Genomic DNA, 21,044 nt, shown 5'->3' with positions numbered 1-21,044 from the left:
ATGTGATCATTCCAGCAGATGTCATAACTGCTAGGCCAAATATTCTTAACACTATCTTCTAAACTTTTACTCAAAAATAAGTAGGTTGATTAAAATGACTGTAACCTCTTAGTATATAAAATGAAGAGATGGTATCAGCTTTGAAAAGTAATGGAAGGCTTATGAGACATTTCAAGAGAAAAAAATCCATCAGCATATACAGTTAGTAATGCTAGCTTTTAGCATTATGGCATATTTATGACCAGTTTCTCTGAACAAGTTACCTTGATTGCATTTCATTTGTGAGAGGGTAGCATCCAAGGCAAGGAAAGAACTGGGAACAGCATAGCCCTACGGACTGTCAGTTTTTTTCTAGACTGCATCTTGTAGGGACTGCTTGGAATAAATAAGATTTATGAAAATTGAAATATTTCTCTTAAAATACTTTTTGCACAAAAATGTAACTGATGTTTTCTAAGGCTCTGAAGAGGGCCATTTAAATTGAAGGGGCTGAATCAATGTGATAGAATCCTAGACACAAATTCAATCTTCAAGTACTCTTATCTTGTTTTTTGTTCATCATATTTTATTTTCTTGAAGACAGATATTAATATTACAAAGTGAGGGAATCATAGCAATGATCATAACATAGAGGAAAAAGGGTATATTGTCATTTACATTGTGTGAATTCAATGAAACAGTATTCCTAACCATAAACCAAATGATATGATATCCACACGTTTTATACTTTAGAGTAACTTTCACAAATAAGACAAAACATGTGATGTTTGTGTTTCCGAGACTGTCTTTTCTATCTCATGTGCAGTGATGCAGAGTGTTTGTACACTTTTCCCAAGAAAGGGCTCAATAGTTTGTCATAAAGCTTTTTGTTTAAAGTTTTGATTGAAGTCATTCAAAATTGGGGACTGGCATTGAGGCATAGCAGGTAAAGCTTCTTTTTGTGATGCCAGCATTTCATATGAGCACCAACTCAAGTCTTAGCTGCTCCACTTCTGGTCAGCTCCTTGCTAATGGACTGAGGAAAGCAAAGGAAGATGGCCAAATATTTGGGCCCCTGCCACTTACATGGGAGACTTGGATGAAGTCCCTGTCTCCTGGCTTTGGCCTGGCCTAGGCGTGGCCATTGCAGCCATCTTGGGAGTGAACCACAGATGGAAGATCTATCTCCTGCTGTCTCTCCCTCTCTCTAGAGGACTGACTTTCAAAAAATAAATAAATCTTTTTAAACATGTGCAAACACATATTGTTAGCTCATATGTATTAGTGATTGTTGCCCCTCTGGTATATAATGCAATTGATTAAACTTGCTTGTTACTATGTGTTGTGAGCCATTTCTCAAGAATAAATCTCAGGGCTGGCATTTGACATAGCAGTTAAGATGCCTTTTGTGTTACCCACATCCCATGTTAGAGTGCCTGGGTTGAGTCCCAGATCCCTTCCTGATTCCAGTTTCCTTGTAATTTAGACCCTGGGAAGCAGCCAGTGATGGCACACGTATTTGTGTCCCTGCCAAGCATGTGGGAGGTCTGAATTGAATTCAGGCTCCCAGGTGTGGCCTGGCCCTTACCATGCAGTTACAGGTAATTGAGAAATGAAGCAGTGGATGGAAGATCTTTATATCTCTAGCTTCTTCTCTCTGTCGTTACAAAATTGTTTTAAAAAATAGAGTGGTCCAACATGGGAAGCAGGCCACACAGCAGAATCATAGAATGACAAATGCCCTAAACAGCACTCTGACCTCAGAATCAGCCCTTAAATCATTTGGATCTGGCTGAAAAGCCCATGAGAGCATTTCAGACATGGAAAGCCAAGACACTGTGGCAAAAATGATCTATGTGAAGGACCTCTGTGAGTGAGATCTCAGTGTAAAGAAGGGGCCATCAAAGAAGGAGGTACCTTTCTCTGAAGGGAGGAAAGAACTTCCACTTTGCTTATGGCCCTGTCTAAATAATGACAGAGTTTGTGGACTCAAAAGGCTTCCATAACCTTGGCAACTAATGACAAGAGCCTTGGGTGATTACTGACGTCATAAATAGGAGTGTCAATTGTTAAATCAACATCAGGAGTCACTGTGCACTTACTTCCCATGTAGGACCTCTGTCCTTAATGAGTTGTACTATGAGAATTAATGGTAAAACTTTTCTTCAATCGATACTTTAAGCTTTGTGTGTCTGTGTGGGTGCAAACTGTTGAAATCTTTACTTAGCATAGAGTTGGTCTTCTGTATGTAAAGATAATTAAAAATGAATCTTAATGAAGAATGGGATTGGAGAGGGAGTAGGAGGTAAGACGGAAAGTGGGAGTGGAAAGACAGGTATGGGGGGAAGAACCACAATATTCCTAAGGATGTACCTATGAAATTTGTATTTATTAAATAAAAGCTAAAAAAATAGATCTTTTATGTTTGTTCTTGGAAGATGATGGATTGACTTCTGTTTTGATGTTATGTGGGTTTTCTCTACCAAATGATTCTAATCAGTTTCATGAGTTCTTGACAAGTGAGAGAATGGCATCCCTGAGAGAGAACATGTACTCTGAAGAATCCTGTTATTAGAAAGAGAATAGCAAGAGGTAAATTATTTGAAGGAAGAAAACCATATGGCTACATAGATTCATTTGGGGAACAATGACTGTGCTTTACAGTACTCAAGGAAATTAATTAGGGGATAGTTGGAATGGGTAGGTCTATTATTAAAAACAAATTAAATGAAAATCTCAGCGGACTAAAACCAGTCAACTTTCTTAGGAAGTTCAATCAAGAAAAATGCAATGGTCTTGTTTAAAAACTAACATTAGAAAGTGAGTATAGGGGTCATATGGTATTACCATCCCATATGGACACCAGTTTAAGTCCCAGATGCTCTACTTCCAATCCAGTTCCCTACTAATCTGCCAGGAAAAGCAAAAGGAGATGGTCCAAATGCTTGGGCCCCTGCACCCATGTATAAGACATAGATGAAACTCCTTGCTTCTGGCTTCAGCCTGCCTAGCCCAGGCCATTGCGGCCATCTGGGGAGTGAACTAGTTGATGAAGGGTCTCTTTTCCTCTCTCTATAACTCTCCTTTTCAAATAAATAAGATAGATCTTTTAAAAAAGTGAGTAAAGGTAATATGCCTCTGTTTCTTCCTTTGTGAATTTATAAGTAGTCTCAAAGAAAGTTTATATGGAGTCAAACAAAGCATAATGATGTTTTACTCAATGATGTATTACATGTATGATGATAGTCCTAAAGGATTATAATGGAGCTAAAAAATTCCCATCATCCAGTGATGTCATAGCTATCCTAATGCCATGGTGCAATGCAGCACTCATGTGAGTGGTGATGCTGGTGCAAACAAAGCTACTGCTTCTCTGTGCATCTATGTGCAGTACATAACACTTGATAATAAAAAAATCTGTGCTACTGGTTTATGCATTTACTGCGCCATGTTTTAATTGTTATTTTTTAGTGTGCTTCTATTTATATGGAAAAAGTGAACTGCAAAACAGCCTCAAGTATGTTCTCCAGGGACTGTCCCAGAAGGTATTGTTGCCATACATGACAGCTCCATGCATAATTTTGCTTCCTAATTACTTACAGTGGATCAGGATGTGGAGGTGGAATACGAGGTATTGATGATCCTGACTCTGTTTAGGCCTAGACTGATGTGTGTGTTTATGTCTTTGTTTTTTTAAATTTATTTGACAGGTAGAGTTACAGACAGTGAGAAAGAGAGACAGAAAGGTTTTCCTTCTGTTGGTTCACCCCACAAATGGCCACCACGGCTAGCGCTGTGCCGGTGCTTCCTCCTGGCTTTCATGGTCTCCCATGTGGGTGCAGAGCCCAAGCACTTGGGCCATCCTCCAGTGCCCTCCCTGGCCACAGCAGATAGCTGGACTGGAAGAGGAGCAACCGGGACTAGAACCTGGCACCCATATGGGATGCCGGTGCCGCAGGCAGAGGATTAACCTAGTGAGCCATGGCACCGGCCCCTATGTATTCATTTGTAATCCATTGATTAAAAAGTAAAAGCTGGCTGGCGCCGCGGCTCACTAGGCTAATCCTCCGCCTTGCGGCGCTGGCACACCGGGTTCTAGTCCCGGTCGGGGCACCGATCCTGTCCCGGTTGCCCCTCTTCCAGGCCAGCTCTCTGCTGTGGCCAGGGAGTGCAGTGGAGGATGGCCCAAGTGCTTGGGCCCTGCACCCCACGGGAGACCAGGATAAGCACCTGGCTCCTGCCTTCGGATCAGCGCGGTGCGCCGGCCACAGCGCGCCTACTGCGGCGGCCATTGGAGGGTGAACCAACGGCAAAAGGAAGACCTTTTTCTCTGTCTCTCACTGTCCACTCTGCCTGTCAAAATAAATAAATAAGTAAAAAAGTAAAAAACTTTAATGTTTAAAAATGTAAATATAGGAAACCTTACATAGAGAAGGTTATAAAGAAAGGAAATATTTTATACAGCTGAATAATGTGTGCACAAACACAAGTCAAAAATATTAAGAGTTTTTAAGGTAGAAAAGTTACAGTAAGCTGTTAGTTTATTATTGAACAAAAATATTTTTATAAATGTCATACAGCATTAAGTGTACAGTGAATGGTGTGCCATTTAAAACAATTTTTATGCCACAATTTTACTATATTTTTCCTGTGTTTAGATACACAAATACTCTCAGTTGCCTATGGTATTCCATTTGGTAATGTACTACACAGACTCTAATCTAAGAGTAACAGGCTATCCCATATGCCATTAACCTCCCCAAGGTCACAGCTATCACTCTTTTTTTCAGTATGATGCTCTACAGTCCATATTTCTTACAGGTGCCACATTAATTTTTCTAAATGAAATATTTGACCATTCCATCTAATGTGTAAAATTCCTCAGTAGATCTGACAACTTTCAGAATAAAACTAAAACTCTTTAACAGAAGAAAAATAGGACAATATGTTTTTACTATTTTGTTCTTACTATAACTCTCTATTCTCCTTTCTCATAACTCTTAGTAAATATTTTATGATAATTCACCACCATTTTCAAATTTCACTTAGATACTTATTAATGCAAGCTTTTTATTATTTAAGGTATAAAAATTTCAAGTATTTCATACATACAGATTCAGGAACATAGTGATACTTCCTATGTTATCTTACCTCTGGCACAAATTCCCACCCTTCTTCCTCCTCACTCTTCTGTTCCCAGTCTTAATTTTTACAAATATCTTTTTTTCAGTTTACTTTAAACTAACAGGATTAGCCCTACACTAAGTAGAGAATTCAGCAAATAGTATAAAGAAAAAAAAAACACAGCTCCTCAACAGTTGAGGCAAAGACTGTAAATAATTATTGAATCCCCAAATGTCAATTTCACTCCTATACATTACCTTTGAAATACTCTATTAGTTACTACAGATCAGGGAAAACATACAGAAACATCATGCTGAGTGAATTAAGCCAGTCCCAAAGAGACAAATATCATTTGTTTTCCCTGATTGGTGACAACTGAGCACCAAAGGGCAAACCTGTTAAGTGAAATGGACACTATAAGAAACAATGACCTGATCAGCTCTTGTCCTGACTCTAGGTGTACAATGTAATACTTCATCCTTTTTAGTATTCGTTGTTGTTGTTGTAGTTGTTGTTCTAGTACTAGTGGTTGAACTCTGTAATTAACACACAATTATTCTTAGGTGTTTAAATTTTAACTGAAAAGTGATCCCTGTTAAATTTAAGAGTGGAAAAAGAGAGGGAGGAGATGTACAATTTGGGACATGCTCAATCGGACTTGCCCCAAATGGTGGAGTTAGAAATGTGCCAGGGGATTCCAATACAATCCCATCAAGGTGGCATGTACCAATGCCATCTCACTAGTCCAAGTGATCAATTTCAGTTCACAATTGATGGCTCTGGTAGGTCTAAGAGTGAAAGGGATCACACAAACAAGACAAGTGTCTGCTAATACTAACTGATAGAATCAAAAAGGGAGAGAAAGATCCAACATGGGAAGTGGGATACACAGCAGACTCATAGAAAGGTAGATGTCCTAAACAACACTCTGGCCTCAGAATCAGCCCTTAAGGCACTCAGATCTGGCTGAAGAGCCCATGAGAGTATTGTAGGCATGGAAAGCCAAGACACCATGGAAAAGAAAAAAAAATGAAATGACCTAAATGAAAGATCTTTATGAGTGAGATCCCAGTGGAAAGAACGGGGCCATCAAAGAAGGAGGCACCTTTCTCTGAAGGGAGGAGAGAACTTCCACTTTGACTATGACCCTATCGGAATAAGACCAAAGTCAGCGAACTCTAAAGGCTTCCATAGCCCTGGCAACTCATGACTAGAGCCTAGGGAGATTACTGACACCATGAACAGGAATGTCAAATAGCAACAGGAGTCACTGTGTACTTACATCTCATGTGGGATCTGTCCTTAATGTGTTGTCTAATGTGCAGTGATGCTATAACTAGTACTGAAACAGTATTTTTACACTTTGTGTTTCTGCGTGGGTACAAACTGATGAGATCTTTACTAATTATATACTGAATCGATCTTCTGTATATAAAGAGAATTGGAAATGAAAAAAAAAAACAAACCTGGTGTTAAATTGGAAATGGCATAGAAAATTAATTAATTTAAAAAAATATTATGTAGGATCTCTGTCTTTAATGTGCTGTACACTGTTATTTAATGCTATAACTAGTACTCCAACAGTATTTTTTTCATTTCGTGTTGCTATATGGGGGCAAACTGTTGAAATCTTTACTTAATATATACTAAACTGATCTTCTGTATATAAAGAGAATTGAAAATGAATCTTGATGTGAATGGAAGGGGAGAGGGAGCGGGAAAGGGGAGGGTTGTGGGTGGGAGGGAAGTTATGGGAGGGAGGAAGCCATTGTAACTCATAAGCTGTACTTTGGAAATTTGTATTCATTAAATAAAAGTTTAATAAATAAAAAAAAACATAAGGTATTTTTATTTTAGGGATTGGCTTATTTCACTAAGTATAACAGTTTCCAGTTGCATTCCCTTGTTGTAAAAGATAGGATTTTGTTTTCCATAGTGTATATACACCATCGTTTCTTAATCCATCTGGACATCTGGGTTGATTACATATCATAACTATTGGGAATTGAGTTGCAATAAACACAGGAGTACAAATAGCACTTTCATGTGCTGATTTCATTTAGTTTGGGTAAATTCCCAGGAGTGGGATGACTGGTTCATATTCTATGTCTATGTTCAGATTTCTGAGGTATCTCCATATTGTCTTCCACAATGGCTACACATGTTTACATTCACACTGACAATGGACCAGAGCACCTTTTCCCCTACATTCTCACCAGCATTTGTTGTTTATTGGTTTCTGTATGAGAGCCAATCTAACTGGGGTGAGGTGAAGGCTTATTGTGGTTTTCATTTGTAATTCCCTGATGGCTAGTGATCCTGAGCATTTTTTCATGTTCCTGTTGACCAATTGAATTTCTTCTCTTGAAAAATGCCTATTGAAGTGATTTGTCCATTTCTTAACTAGATTGCTTGTTATGATTGAGGTTTGTGAGCTCTCTGTAGATTCTGGATATTAATTCTTTACCAGTTGTATAGTTGGTCAAGGTTTTCTCCCATTCTGTTGATTTCCTCTTTGTTGTGTGTGTGTGTGTGTGTGTTTACGGTACTAAAGCTTCTCAGTTTGCTGTATTCCCAATTGTCATTTTTCGCTCTGATTGCCTGTGCTTCTGGGGTCTTTTCCAAGAAGTCTGACTATGCCAATGTTTTTCAAAGTTTTCCCCAATGTTCTAAAGCAATTTGATGGTATTGGGTCAAAGATCTAGACCCTTGATCCATTTTGAGTGGAATTTTGTACAAAGTGAAAGGTAAGGGTCTAGTTTCATACTCCCTGGAGATTCAGTTTTCCCAGCACCATTTTTGGAAGAGATTGCCTCCACGGATTGATTTCAGCTCCTTTGTCAAAGATAAGTTGGCTATACATGTGTGATTTGATTTCTGGAGTTTCTATTCTGTTCCACTGGTCTACATGTCTATTTTTATGCCAGTACAAGGCTGTTTTAATTATAACTGCCTTGTTGTATGTCTTGAAATTTCATATTGTGATCCTTCTAGCTTTGTTTTTGTTGTATAGGATTGCTTTAGGTATCCTGAATCTCTTGTGTTTCCATATGAATTTTAGCATCATTTGTTTCGAGATCTGTGAAAAATGTTGATAGTTTCATTGGGATCACATTGAATCTGTAGATTGTTGTTGCTAGTATGGGCATTTTGATGATAATAATACTTCCAATCAATGAACATGGAAGGTATTTCCATTTTTTATGTCTTCTTATATTCTTCCTTTAATATTTTGTAATTTTCATCATAGAGATATTTGATTTCCTTGGCTAAATTTATTCCAAGGTATTTATTTTTGTAGCTTTTGTGAATGGAATTGATCTTAGTTCTTTCTCCGCTATGGCATTGTCTGTGTATACAAAGGCTATTGTTTTTTGTCACTTTTACAAAACTCTTTTTTGAGTTCCAATATTCTTTTCATGGAGTCTTTTGGCCCCCTACATGTATACTCATGTCATCAGCAAAAGAGTGTAATTTGACTGCCTTCTTTCCAATTTTTATCGCTTTGGTTTCTTTTTCTTGTACATGGTTTTGGCTAAAACTTCCAGGACTATATTGAATAAAATGGTGAGAATGGGTATCCTTGTCTGGTTCTGGATCTTAGTGGGAATGCTGCCAACATTTCTCTATTCAATAGGACTCCAGCTGTGGGTTTGTTGTCAATTGCCTTGATGGTGCTTAGGAATATTCCTTGTATATTCAATTTCCTTAAGTTTTACATCATGCAAAGATGTTGTAGTTTATTAAGTGCTTTCTCTGCATCTATTGAAATAATCATATAGTATTTGTTCTTCAGTTTGTTAATATGATGTGTCATGTTACTGATTTACAAATGTGAAATATTCCTGCGTACCAAGAATAAATCCCACTTGATCTGGGTGGATGATATTTCTGATACGTTGTTGGATATGGTTAGCTAGTATTTTGTTGAGGATTTTTGCATCTATGTTCATCAGGGTAATTGGTCTATAGTTCTCTTTTCCGTTGTTTCTTTTTCTGGTCTCAGAATTGAGGTGGTGCTGGCCTCATAGAAGTATTTTGGGAGGATTCTATCCCTTTCATTTGTTTTGAATAGCTTGAGAAAAAACGGAATTACTTCTTCTTTAAGCATTTGGAAGAATTCAGCAATGAAGCCACCTGGTCCTGTGCTTACTGTTTTTGAGAGTCTTTATTATAGACTCAACCTTTGCCTCAGTAAATGGTTTGTTTAGGTTTTCTATGTCTTCATAACTCAATTTGGGTACATTATTTGTGTCTAGGAATCTATCCATTTCTTCTAGCTTTCCCAATTTGTTGGCATACAGCTCTTTGTAGTAATTCTTGGTGATTCTTTTTGTTTTTGTGGTATCTGTTGTTATATTTCCTTTTTCATCTCTGATTCTATTGATTTGGGTCTTCCCCCTCTTTGTTTTGGTTGGTTGTGCCAATGGTTATCAATTTTGTCTTTTTTTCCCCATAAAAACAGCTCTTCATTTATCTGATTTTGTATTTTTTTGTTTCAATTTTATTTATTTCTTCTCTAATTTTAATTATTTCTTTCCTTCTAATAATTTGGAGTTTGGTGTGTTGTTATTCTAGATCCTTGAGACACACTGATTGCTTATTCATTTGGTGCATTTCCAATTTCTTAATGCTGGCACCAATTGCTATAAATTCCCTCTTAACATTGCTTTTGCCAGTTATAGTATTCTTGGTTGCCCGCTTTTTTTCTCTTAAGACTTGGACTATGTCTCTATATTCTCTCCTAGATTGTAGGAATTCTGAGGAGAAATCAGCTGTGAATCTAATTGGAGATCCTCTGAAAGTAATCTGGAATTTCTTACATGCACATTTTACAACCTTTTCTTTAAGTTTTCTGTACAGAGTTTGAATACAGTATGCCATGGTGAAGAACAATTCCAGTCCTGTCTATGTAGATTTCCATGTGCCTCCTATATCTTAAATATCTTTTATTTCTAAAATTAGGGAAGTCTTCTGTAATTATTTCTCTTAATAATCCCTCCAATCCATTCTCTCTTTCCACATCTTCAGGAATTCCTAAGACTCATATGTTGGTCATTTGATAGTATCCCATAAATTTCCAACACTGCTTTTAATTTTTCTCATTTCTGCTTCATTTTATTTTTTGGTCTGACTGAAACATTTACAAAGATTTGCTTTTTAGCTCAGCTATTCTTTCTTCTGTTCACCAATTTTGTCATTAAGGCTTTACACCATATTTTTATTTGACATTGAATTCTTTTTTTAACTTTTATTTAATAAATATAAATTTCCAAAGTACAGCTTTTGGATTACAGTAGCTTCCCCCCCATAACTTCCTTTCCACCCACAACTCCCCCATCTTGCATTCCCTCTCCCATCCCAATCACATCAAGATTCATTTTCAATTATCTTTATATACAGAAGATAGATTTAGTATATATTAAGTAAAGATTTCAACAATTTGCACCCACACAGAAACACAAAGTGTAAAGTATTGTTTGAGTACTAGTTATACCGATAAATCACATAGTATAACATATTAAGGACAGAGATCCTACATGGGGGGTAAGCGCACAGTGACTCCTGTTGCTGATTTAACAATTGACACTCTTGTTTATGGCATCAGTAATCACCCTAGGCTCTTGTCATGAGTTGCCAAGGCTATGGACACCTTTTGAATTTGCTGACTTTGATCTTATTTAGACAAGGTCATAGTCAGTCAAAGTGGAAGTTCTCTCCTCCCTTCAGAGAAAGGTACCTCCTTCTTTGATGGCCCATTCTTTCCCCTGGGATCTCACTCACAGAGATCTTTCATTTAAGGTTTTTTTTTTTTTTTTTTTTTTAAAGCAGGATCTGAATGCGTTAAGGGCTGATTCTGAGGCCATAGTGCAGTGTAGGGCATCTGCCATTCTATGAGTCTGCTGTGTATCCCGCTTCCCATGTTGGATCGTTCTCTCCTTTTTAATTCTATCAGTTAGTATCAGCAGACACTAGTCTTGCTTATGTGATCCCTTTGACTCTTAAACCTGTCATTATGACAGTTATAAACTGAAACTGATCACTTTCACAAGTGAGATGGCATTGGTACATGCCACCTTGATGAAATTGAATTGGAATCCCCTGGCATGTTTCTAACTCAGTGAAGCCAATAATTATAAATGTCCCTATAGCAGATAATAGTGCATTTGCAGTTTAAATTTTACTATATACATTTAACTCCCATACATAACAGAAAACATGTTGCATTTGTCTTTCTGTGTGTGGTTTATTTCATTTACCATATTGATCTCAAGTTCCATCCATTTTGATACAAATGCTATGATTTCACTCTCTTTTTATGGCTGAGTAATATTCCATAGTGTAATATAGCATATTTTCTGTATCCATTTATTCACTGATAGATACCTAAGTTGATTCTTACCTTTGCTACAATGAATAGTGCTGCGATGAACATGAGGTTGCACATATCTCTTTCATTTGCTGATTTTGTTTCCTTTGGATACATCCCGGAAGTGAGATAGCTGAGGGTCCTCTTTTTAAACACATTCCAGTCCCATTTATTTGTACACCTAAAGCCAAGAATCAATTACAATGAGCTTTTCTTACAGATGTTTTGGAATCTGATTTGCTTAGATTGATCTGTTTTTTAGTTAAATTCAGTCTGCTGAATAAACAACCCCTGTTTTTCATTCAGTCAACATTTCTGTGTTTAGGTTCAGTAACAATTATTATGAATAAACAGTCTCCTGTGCCAATGAGTGAGTAGCTTCTCTTTATTGGAACAAAAGGCAATGGAACAAAGGAAATTTCAACATATTTAAGAGTGTAAAAGTAGAATTTCTGAGAAGACAAGCATATTGCATCTTGAAGCGCTATGTAGATGCCCTTATCTTGTGATGAATGAGTTAATCAGCTTGAGAGAGCCCTTGAAATCCGCATATTCCCATGGCCTCCACGCTAATTATTTCTAGATTTTAAAAAAAGTGTGCAGGCAAATTAAATAAACTGAGATATAGGAGAGCAGGGCATTCACTCTGGTTTATTTGATGCTACTAGGAATAAAATATTAAGTAATTTCCACCAGAAATAGAGCTAATTAAAACCATTGAACAAATTCCTAAAAAGATGTGTGTGAGCCGAGGAATGCAACAGAAGACAGCAAAGGATCAGGAAACCCTGCTCAGTGGCTTGAGTGCTATTAGATTGAATTGAGTTTCCCTTAAAGACTTTTAGACCAGATCTATTCCAGGAACTTACAACAGGTTTGTATTCAATCGCTTCCTGCTCATGAGTGCAAAGAGGTATTGAAACATCTAAACTACCTATATTTGACACTTAGGGTCAAGCTACGGTCATTATTGCCTCAGTGCCTTTGAATTTTTCTCAAAAGTTTTATATTCTAGCCCCTTTTCATGCTTCCTCTGCCTTGTCCTTGACTGTACATTTTTCCCTCTACTACACGATGCCATGGCCAGATGCAATGGGAGTCTCATTGTATCTGAGATAAAGGCTTACCACTCAAGGTGTGTGATACCAGTTCTAGTCTTACATATCCTTCGCTTTTTCTAATTGGTTATAGTGTGTTGATAAAATATCAGGGGAAAATGCACTGAACCTTTAGTTTAACTAGGCTGAGAAGAATAGGCAGTCCTGCCCACATTTTCCTGTGCCAGTTATGGCCTCCGTGTGCAGTACGTTGTCTGTGCATATGCAGATACTTTCCCATATTACTCATCATGGTGTGTTTATTCATACCATAGTCACTGAACTTCTTTACACGTCTTCTGTGCTTACAACCCTTTCATCATTTTTGAACCCTGAGGTCCCATAACTTTTTGAACTACGGCCCTTAAAGTAACCACAATTTAATATTATGATCTCTACCCATCATAAAACACCTGTTTACCACTTAAAGCTTGAAGACTCAGTGCAGGTGTAGTAGAGATATCATAGTCTCCAGAAAGGTTTCTATCTATGAAGGGAGAAAGAGTAAGCAAAGGAACAGTCCAGTAGATTACTTCTCAAGGATTACTTTCACTCAGACTTCAAAAATGGTTAGATCGGGACTCCTGCTGTGGCACAGTAGCTTAATGCTCCACCTGTGGTGCCAGCATCCCATAAGGACACCGGTTCTAGTTCCAGCTGCTCCTCTTCCAATCCAGCTCTGTGCTGTGGCCTGGGAAAGCAGTAGAAGATGACCCAAGTCCTTGGTCCCCTACACCTGCATGGGAGACCTGGAGGAAACTCCTGGCTCCTGGCTTCGGATCAATGCAGCTCCAGCCATTGCAGGCTTTTAGGAGGTGAACCAGCAGATGGAAGACCTTACCCTTTGTCTCTCCCTCCCTGCATCTCTAATTCTACCTCCCATATAAATACATAATATCTTTAAAAAATATTCTAGGTCTATCTTGTCTTCCAAAGACCTTTCCCTGGGTCCTGTTACCCTACCAGTGACTGTTCAATTGTGTTCCTTGTTTTCCTTGTCAAACTTTCTTAAGGAGAGGCAGTCTAATAGCAAGGCTTACCTACAGACTTTGCTTTTAGACAGAATTAGGTTTGAACCTGACATAATCATAAAGAAGTTTTTGTATGTCAAAGATGCACCACACCAATGTTTTAAAATCTATTTATTAGTTTAGTTAGGGGGTGGGATTAGCCACTTATATTCAAGGGACTAAAAAGAGGGTCTTGTAGGCTTGAGGGAAGAACAGAAAGCCTGGTGCAAATCCCCTGCTCCATCACACCTGTGGATGAGGATGTGGATGTGGATATTCTGAGGAATGGAGCGGGAATCATGGGCATCCTTTTGCCTTTGTGTCTCCATTACCTGTTCGTAAACTCCCTGGATCTCATTTCCTTTCCAGCCATTCCCTATAAAATTCTTACCATGAGCTGTTTTTCTGTCCTAAGTGTATCTGCTCTTTAGGGTTTGGACTTCAGCTTTCCCCTCTTCTTTTACTACATTACCTTCTCCTCCTTAGAATTCTCACTCACTATTAGATGGCAGGGCTACAGTTGTACTGTGAACAGAATGACTGAAACCCAGTGAAACCCCATGAACTGTCCTTAGAAAGAAAGAGTGATGAAAGTACCTCAGACAAGAAAACCAATATTAGACAGCAGTTCAACCAGCAATGGATAGCAGTTTCCTGGACAACTTTTCCTAAATGCCCACGTCACCATATGGCAAGACTCCCCACAGAAGTAATCTAGGCATCTGTGTTTTGAGAAAGCTTCCCAAGAAATCCAGAAGAATACCTCTAGTTAGAACTGCTGGTATAGATTTTAAGCCCCTAATTTACTCTGTTTCTGTCTCAGACATTAAGTACACTGAGTTAAAGATTATCCCCAATAAAATTTTAAAAAAATATTTTCAGATGACAAATCATGATTGTTAAATGTCTGAAAAAGAATGATGGAAATTACTTAAAGATGTTTAATGTGGGAATAAAAATACTTAGAATAATTAATTAGTAGTTAATATGTTACAAAATGCAGATTGTGTGCATTATGTAGGAAGAATTTAAAAATTTGCTTGAAGTGTAAACATACTAATTGCCAAGCAAATGTCAATGTCAGATGAGTTACAGCCTTAAGGTGGTATACTTTTAAGGGTCTATATTTCACATAAACATTCAAATTTTTAGTGCTAGGTATCAATTTTGAATTTTTTGACAAAAAACAGAATGCATTCAGTTTAGGTCATGCTGCAATGCATTCGCCCCAGAATCCATGTATGTAGAGCTAGAGCTATATTTGAATATACTACAAAGCAGCTAGAAAATTATGTGATCACCTCAAATACTTATAGCATGGATGATTTATGGAAGACCCTGAGACTGCAGAAGTACAGTAAATAGTGGATGCTATGAAAGATTTCCGACTCAGTACAGCTAGTCGAGCTGTCCAAGTACAGAATGAGCTGGAGGCCAAAGCTTTCAGCTACTTGACACCAAGAACATTGACGCCAAGACTACCATGAAAACTTGGAGGCACATGTGTTAGAGGGAATGCCATAGCTAGGGCTGTGGGCTGTGGGCTAGAGGGGTGGAGGCAAGTCAGGGATGTAGTTGTTCTATCTGAGCCTCTATTTCCAGAATGATGCTTTTGTAGAAGCTGAGGCTCTTCAGATCTCTGGCTATTTTCTGTGAACTCTTTCCTGCTGATGGTAGAATCTGTCTCTGCTACTGACTGCCAATGAATAATACAATACACCTCTGAAGACCTACAATTCCTAGACCTCCAAAGCTGTGGCACCAATTCTGATTCCCCTCACCCCCCTCATATCATTGCTCAAGGGCACATTTTCCTCCTATCGCCCTATCTAAGAGACAAGCTTGCATTCCACAGGACATAAGCAGATTGTAGCTTTGCTTTTAATCACCACAAAAAGAGCAAACATTTTTTTCCCACAAGTGTGTAAACTGGTTGGAATGAAAAGCCTTTGCCAACATCAGAAAATATTCTTTATTGTTTTCTCTCAATCTACAAGGGCTCAGTCTGTCAGAGCAGGAGATTAACTCTGATTAATTTAGCAAAGAATTACTGTTAGCAAAGCCTTCTTGTCACACAAATCCCTGAACTCTGCAGGGTTTGATAATAATTCATTTTGGAGTTTGTGGCTATGTTTTCTGGTAGAGACTGAGCTCTGTTTAAAATCAGATCTATTTCTGATGATCAAGATGCGAAGCAAATATCTGTAAGTGTCCAGTATTTTCCCACTCACCTTCATGGAACTGTTCCCTTAAGAAATAAAAGGATCTATGTTTCAGTTATGGTTTCTGTGTGTCCCCCAAGGGTGCTTATGTTGAAAGCTTAGTCCTCAGTATGGCAGCATTGAGATGGTGGAACTTTCTCAAGGTGGGGACTAGTGGGAGGTGGTTAGGTCTTGGAAGGCACTGTCCTCAGATGAGATTTAGGTTCTCATGGGATCCTAGTTTGTTCCCAGTGGAAGATTGTTATAAAACAGCAAGACTGACTCTTCCCTGCTCTCTCATTTCATATCTCATCACGTGGTCTTCTCACATGTGCTCCCAGCACATCATACACCATGATGTGACACAGCCAATAGGACACTCACAAGAGGCTGAACCAGTAGGGTTGCTCAATCTTGAGCTTTCAGCCTATAAATCTGTGAGTTAAATGAATTATTTTCTTTACAAAATACTCAACTTCTAGTGCTATACTGTGACAATGGATAACAGACCAACACAAAAAGCAATCTACAGTGGAATTTGCTTTTAATACCACCAACATCCCCTTAAGGAACATTCCATCCTTGTCAATGTTCATTACACATATTCCTCTATAGAGCTGAACTCACAGCTCATAAAAAAAGAAAAAACAGAACGTTGTTCAGTGAATCAGGTACACAGAGCTCCAATTCAGCTTAACATTGTTTTCCTGCTACATGACTTTTATTAACTTCTTAGCTTCCTTATCTTAAATATGAGCAGAATAACATCTATGCAGTAGTGTTGCAGTGAGGATAAACTGATGCCAAATTGCTTGCCTATGTAGCATGGTGTTTGGTACTTGAGAAATATTAGCTCCTTTCCCTTGTCTCTTCTTGTTTGAACAGTTGATTTCAGGTACAGAAGCCTGGACAAATAATATAGACATTATTTTCAGATGATTTGAGCAAGGTTTACAGTATCTGATTTGCAAGGATTATGATCCCTTCAAACAGAACACACTGCATTATGCTGTAGATGCTACTAATTGAAAATAGTCTAAGGACTAAATAAATGACCTATCAATGCATCTCAAGAACCTGGAAAAATAACATAAAACCAAACCCAAAACTGGTAGGAGAAAAGAAATAATTTAAAGTAGAAAATAAATCTTGGGGGCTTGCGCTGTGGCTCAGCAGGTTAATGCCCTGGCCTGAAGTGTTGGTATTCCATATGGGTGCCGGTTCTAGTCCCAGCTGCTCCTCTTCCAATCCAACTCTCTGCTATGGCCTGGGAAAGCAGAAGAGGATGGCCCAAGTCCTTGGGCCCCTGCACCCATGTGGGAGACCCAGAAGAAGCTCCTGGCTCCTGGCTTTGGGTTAGCACAGCTCTGACCATTGTGGCCATCTGGGGGAGTGAACCATTGGATGGAAGAACTCTCTCTGCCTCTCTTCTTTCTGTGTAACTCTGACTTTCAAATAAATGAATAAATCTTTAAAAAATTAGAGAATAAATCCTCAAAAATCAAAGCCAGTAAAACAATATGAGATCAGCAAAATGAAGAGCTGGTTTTTCAAAAAAATATAATAAAATGGACACACCATTGCCCCAACTAACCAAAGAAGGAGGGAGAAGATCAAAGATACAAATTAATAAAATCAAAGATGAAAAAGGAAATATAACAACAGGCACCACAGAAATAAAAAGAATCACCAGAAATTACCACAAAGAGCTACATAACAACAAAACAGGAAACCTACAAGAAACGGATAGATTCCTGGACATATATGACCTGCCTAAAAGGAGCCATGAAGACATAGAAAATCTAAACAGACCAATAACCAAGACAGAACTCAATACAGTAATAAAGACCTTTCCAACAAAGAAAAGCCCAGGACTGGATGGCTTCACCACTGAATTCTACCAGACATTTAAAGAAGAATTAACTCCAATTCTTCTCCAACTATTAAAAAAATTGAAAGGGAGGGATTCCTCCCCATTTCTTTCTTTGAAGCCAGCATCACATTAATTCCTAAACCTGAAAAATATACAGTAGAGAAAGAGAACTACTGACCAATCTCCTTGATGAACATGGATAGAAAAATCCTCAACAAAATACTAGAAAATTGAATCCAAAAAACATCAAAAAGACCATTCACCTGGACCAAGTGGGATTTATCCCTGGTATGAAAGGATGGTTCAACATTCACAAATCAATCAATGTGATACATCACATTAAGAAATTGAATAACAAAAACCATTATATCAATAGATGCAGAGGAAATTTTTGACAAAATACAACACCCTTTCATGGGGAAAAATTTAAGCAAATTTGGAATAGAAGGAATATTTTTCAACACAATCAAGATAACTTATGACAAACCCACAACTAGTGTCCTGTTGAATGGGGAAAAGTTGTAAGCAATCTCACTGAAATCCAGAACTAGACAAGGGTGCCCTCTCTCATCATTTCTTTTTTTTTTCTTTTTTTTTGACAGGCAGAGTGGACACTGAGAGAGAGAGACAGAGAGAAAGGTCTTCCTTTTCAGTTGGTTCACCCACCAATGGCAGCTGCGGCTGGCATGCTGCAGCCAGCGCACTGCGCTGATCCAAAGCCAGGAGCCAAATGCTTTTCCTGGTTCCCATGCAGAGTGCAGGGCCCAAGGACTTAAGCCATGCTCCACTGCACTCCTGGGCCACAGCAGAGAGCTGGACTGGAAGAGGAGCAACCGGGACAGAATCCAGCGCCCCAACTGGGACTAGAACCCAGTGTGCTGGCGCCGCAGGCGGAGGATTAGCCTAGTGAGCAGCGGTGCCAGCCCTCATCATTGCTTTTCAATATAGTCCTGGAAGTTTTAGTCAGAGCCATTAGATAAGAAAAAGAAATCAGTGAAATGGACACTATAAGCAACAATGAACTGATCAGCTCCTGTCCTGACTTTAGATGTACAATGTAATACTTTATCCTTTTTAGTATTTGTTGTTGTTGTTGTGGTTCTAGTACTATTGGTTGAACTCAGTAATTAACACACAATTATTCTTAGGTGTTTAAATTTTAACTGAAAAGTGATCCCTGTTAAATCTAAGAGTGGAAAAAGAGAGGGAGGAGATGAACAATTTGGAACATGCTCAATCGGACTGGCCGCAAATGGTGGAGTTAGAAATGTGCCAGGGGATTCCAACACAATCCCATCAAGATGGCATGTACCAATGCCATCTCACTAGTCCAAGTGATCAATTTCAGCTCACAATTGATAGCTCTGATAGGTCTAAGAGTCAAAGAGATCACACAAACAAGACAAGTATCTGCTAATACTAACTGATAGAATCAAAAAGGGAGAGAAAGATCCAACATGGGAAGTGGGATACACAGCAGACTCATAGGATGGCAGATGTCCTAAACAACACTCTGGCCTCAGAATCAGCCCTCAAGGCATTCAGATCTGGCTGAAGAGCCCATGAGAGTATAGCAGGCATGGAAAGCCAAGATATCATGGAAAAAAAAAAAAAGACCTAAATGAATGATCTCTGTGAGTGAGATCCCCGTGGAAAGAACGAGGCCATCAAAGAAGGAGGTACCCTTCTCCGAAGGGAGGAGAGAACTTCCACTTTGACTATGACCCTATCGGAATAAGATCAAAGTCAGCGAACTCTAAAGGCTTCCATAGCCCTGGCAACTCATGACTAGAGCCTAGGGAGATTACTGACGCCATGAACAGGAGTGTCAAATTGTTAAGTCAGCAACAGGAGTCACTGTGTACTTACACCCCATGTGGGATCTGTCCCTAATGTGTCATCTAAAGCCAAGTGATGCTATAACTAGTACTGAAACAGTATTTTTATACTTTGCATTTCTGTGTGGGCACAAACTGATGAGGTCTTTACTAATTATATACTGAAGTGATCTTCTGTATATAAAGAGAATTGGAAATGAAAAAAAAAAAACAACCTGGTGTTAAAATGGAAATGGCATAGAAAATTAATTAATTTGAAAAAAAAATTATGTAGGATCTCTGTCTTTAATGTGCTGTACATTGCTATTTAATGCTATAATTAGTAATCCAATGGTAGTTTATTCACTTTATGTTGCTATATGGGCAAAATGTTGAAATTTTTACCTAATATATACTAAACTGGTCTTCTGTATACAAAGAGAATTGAAAATGAATCTTTACATGAATGGAAGGGGAAAGGGAGCGGGAAAGGGGAGGGTTGCGGGCGGGAGGGAAGTTATGGGAGGGGGGAAGCCATTGTAACCCATAAGCTATACTTTGGAAATTTATATTCATTAAATAAAAGTTTAATAAAAAAAAAAGAAAAAGAAATCAAAGGGATAAAAATGAAGAAGGAAGAAGTCAAGCTAACCCTATATGTAGATGACATCATCTTATTTATAGGGAATCCAAAAGACTCCACTAACCGAAGAGTTTGGAAATGTAGCAGGATATAAAATCAACACAATATAATCAACAGCCTTTGAATACACAGTCAATGCCATGACTAAGAAAGAGTTTCTAACATCAATCCCATTAACAATAGCTATCAAAAAAAAATCCAATTTCTTGTAAAAAAATTTAACCAATGATGTCAAAGATCTCTATGATGAGAATTGAAAAACATTAAAGAAGAAATTAAAAAATGGAAAAATCTTCCATGTTCATGGATTGGAAGAATCAATATCATCAAAATGTCTATATTACTGAAAACAAATTTACAGATCCAATGCTATACCAATGAAAATACCAAAGACAATCTTCTCAGATATAGAAAAAATGAGGCTGAAATTCACATGGAAACACAAGATACCCCAAATAGCTAAAGCAATCTTATACAACAAAAGCCAAGCCAGAGGTATCACAATACCAGATTTCAAAACATAGTACAGGGCAGTTATAATCAAAACAGAGTGGTACTGGAAAAAAAACCAAAAAAACAAACAAACAAACAAACAAAAAACCAAACAGACTTGTGGACAAATAAAACAGAATAGAAACACCCAAAATCAATCCGAGCATCTACAACCAACTTATCTTTGACAAAAGAGCTAAAATCAATCCCTGGAGCAAGGACAATCTCTTCAACAAACAGTGCTGAGAAAACTGCATAGCCACATGCAGAAGTATGAAGCAAGACCCCTACCTGATACTTTTCACAAAATTCCACTTAAAAGCGACTAAAGACCTAAATCTACAATCCAACACCATGAAATTATTAGAGAACTTTGGGGAAACCCTAGAAGACATTGGTATAGACAGAGTTCTTGGAAAAATCCCAGGCAATCAAAGT

The sequence above is a fragment of the Lepus europaeus genome, chromosome 3, assembly GCF_033115175.1.
Source record: "Lepus europaeus isolate LE1 chromosome 3, mLepTim1.pri, whole genome shotgun sequence".
In the NCBI taxonomy this organism is placed as follows: domain Eukaryota; kingdom Metazoa; phylum Chordata; class Mammalia; order Lagomorpha; family Leporidae; genus Lepus; species Lepus europaeus.
The sequence above is the reverse complement of the archived record's forward strand: the minus strand, read 5'-3'. Positions refer to the sequence as shown.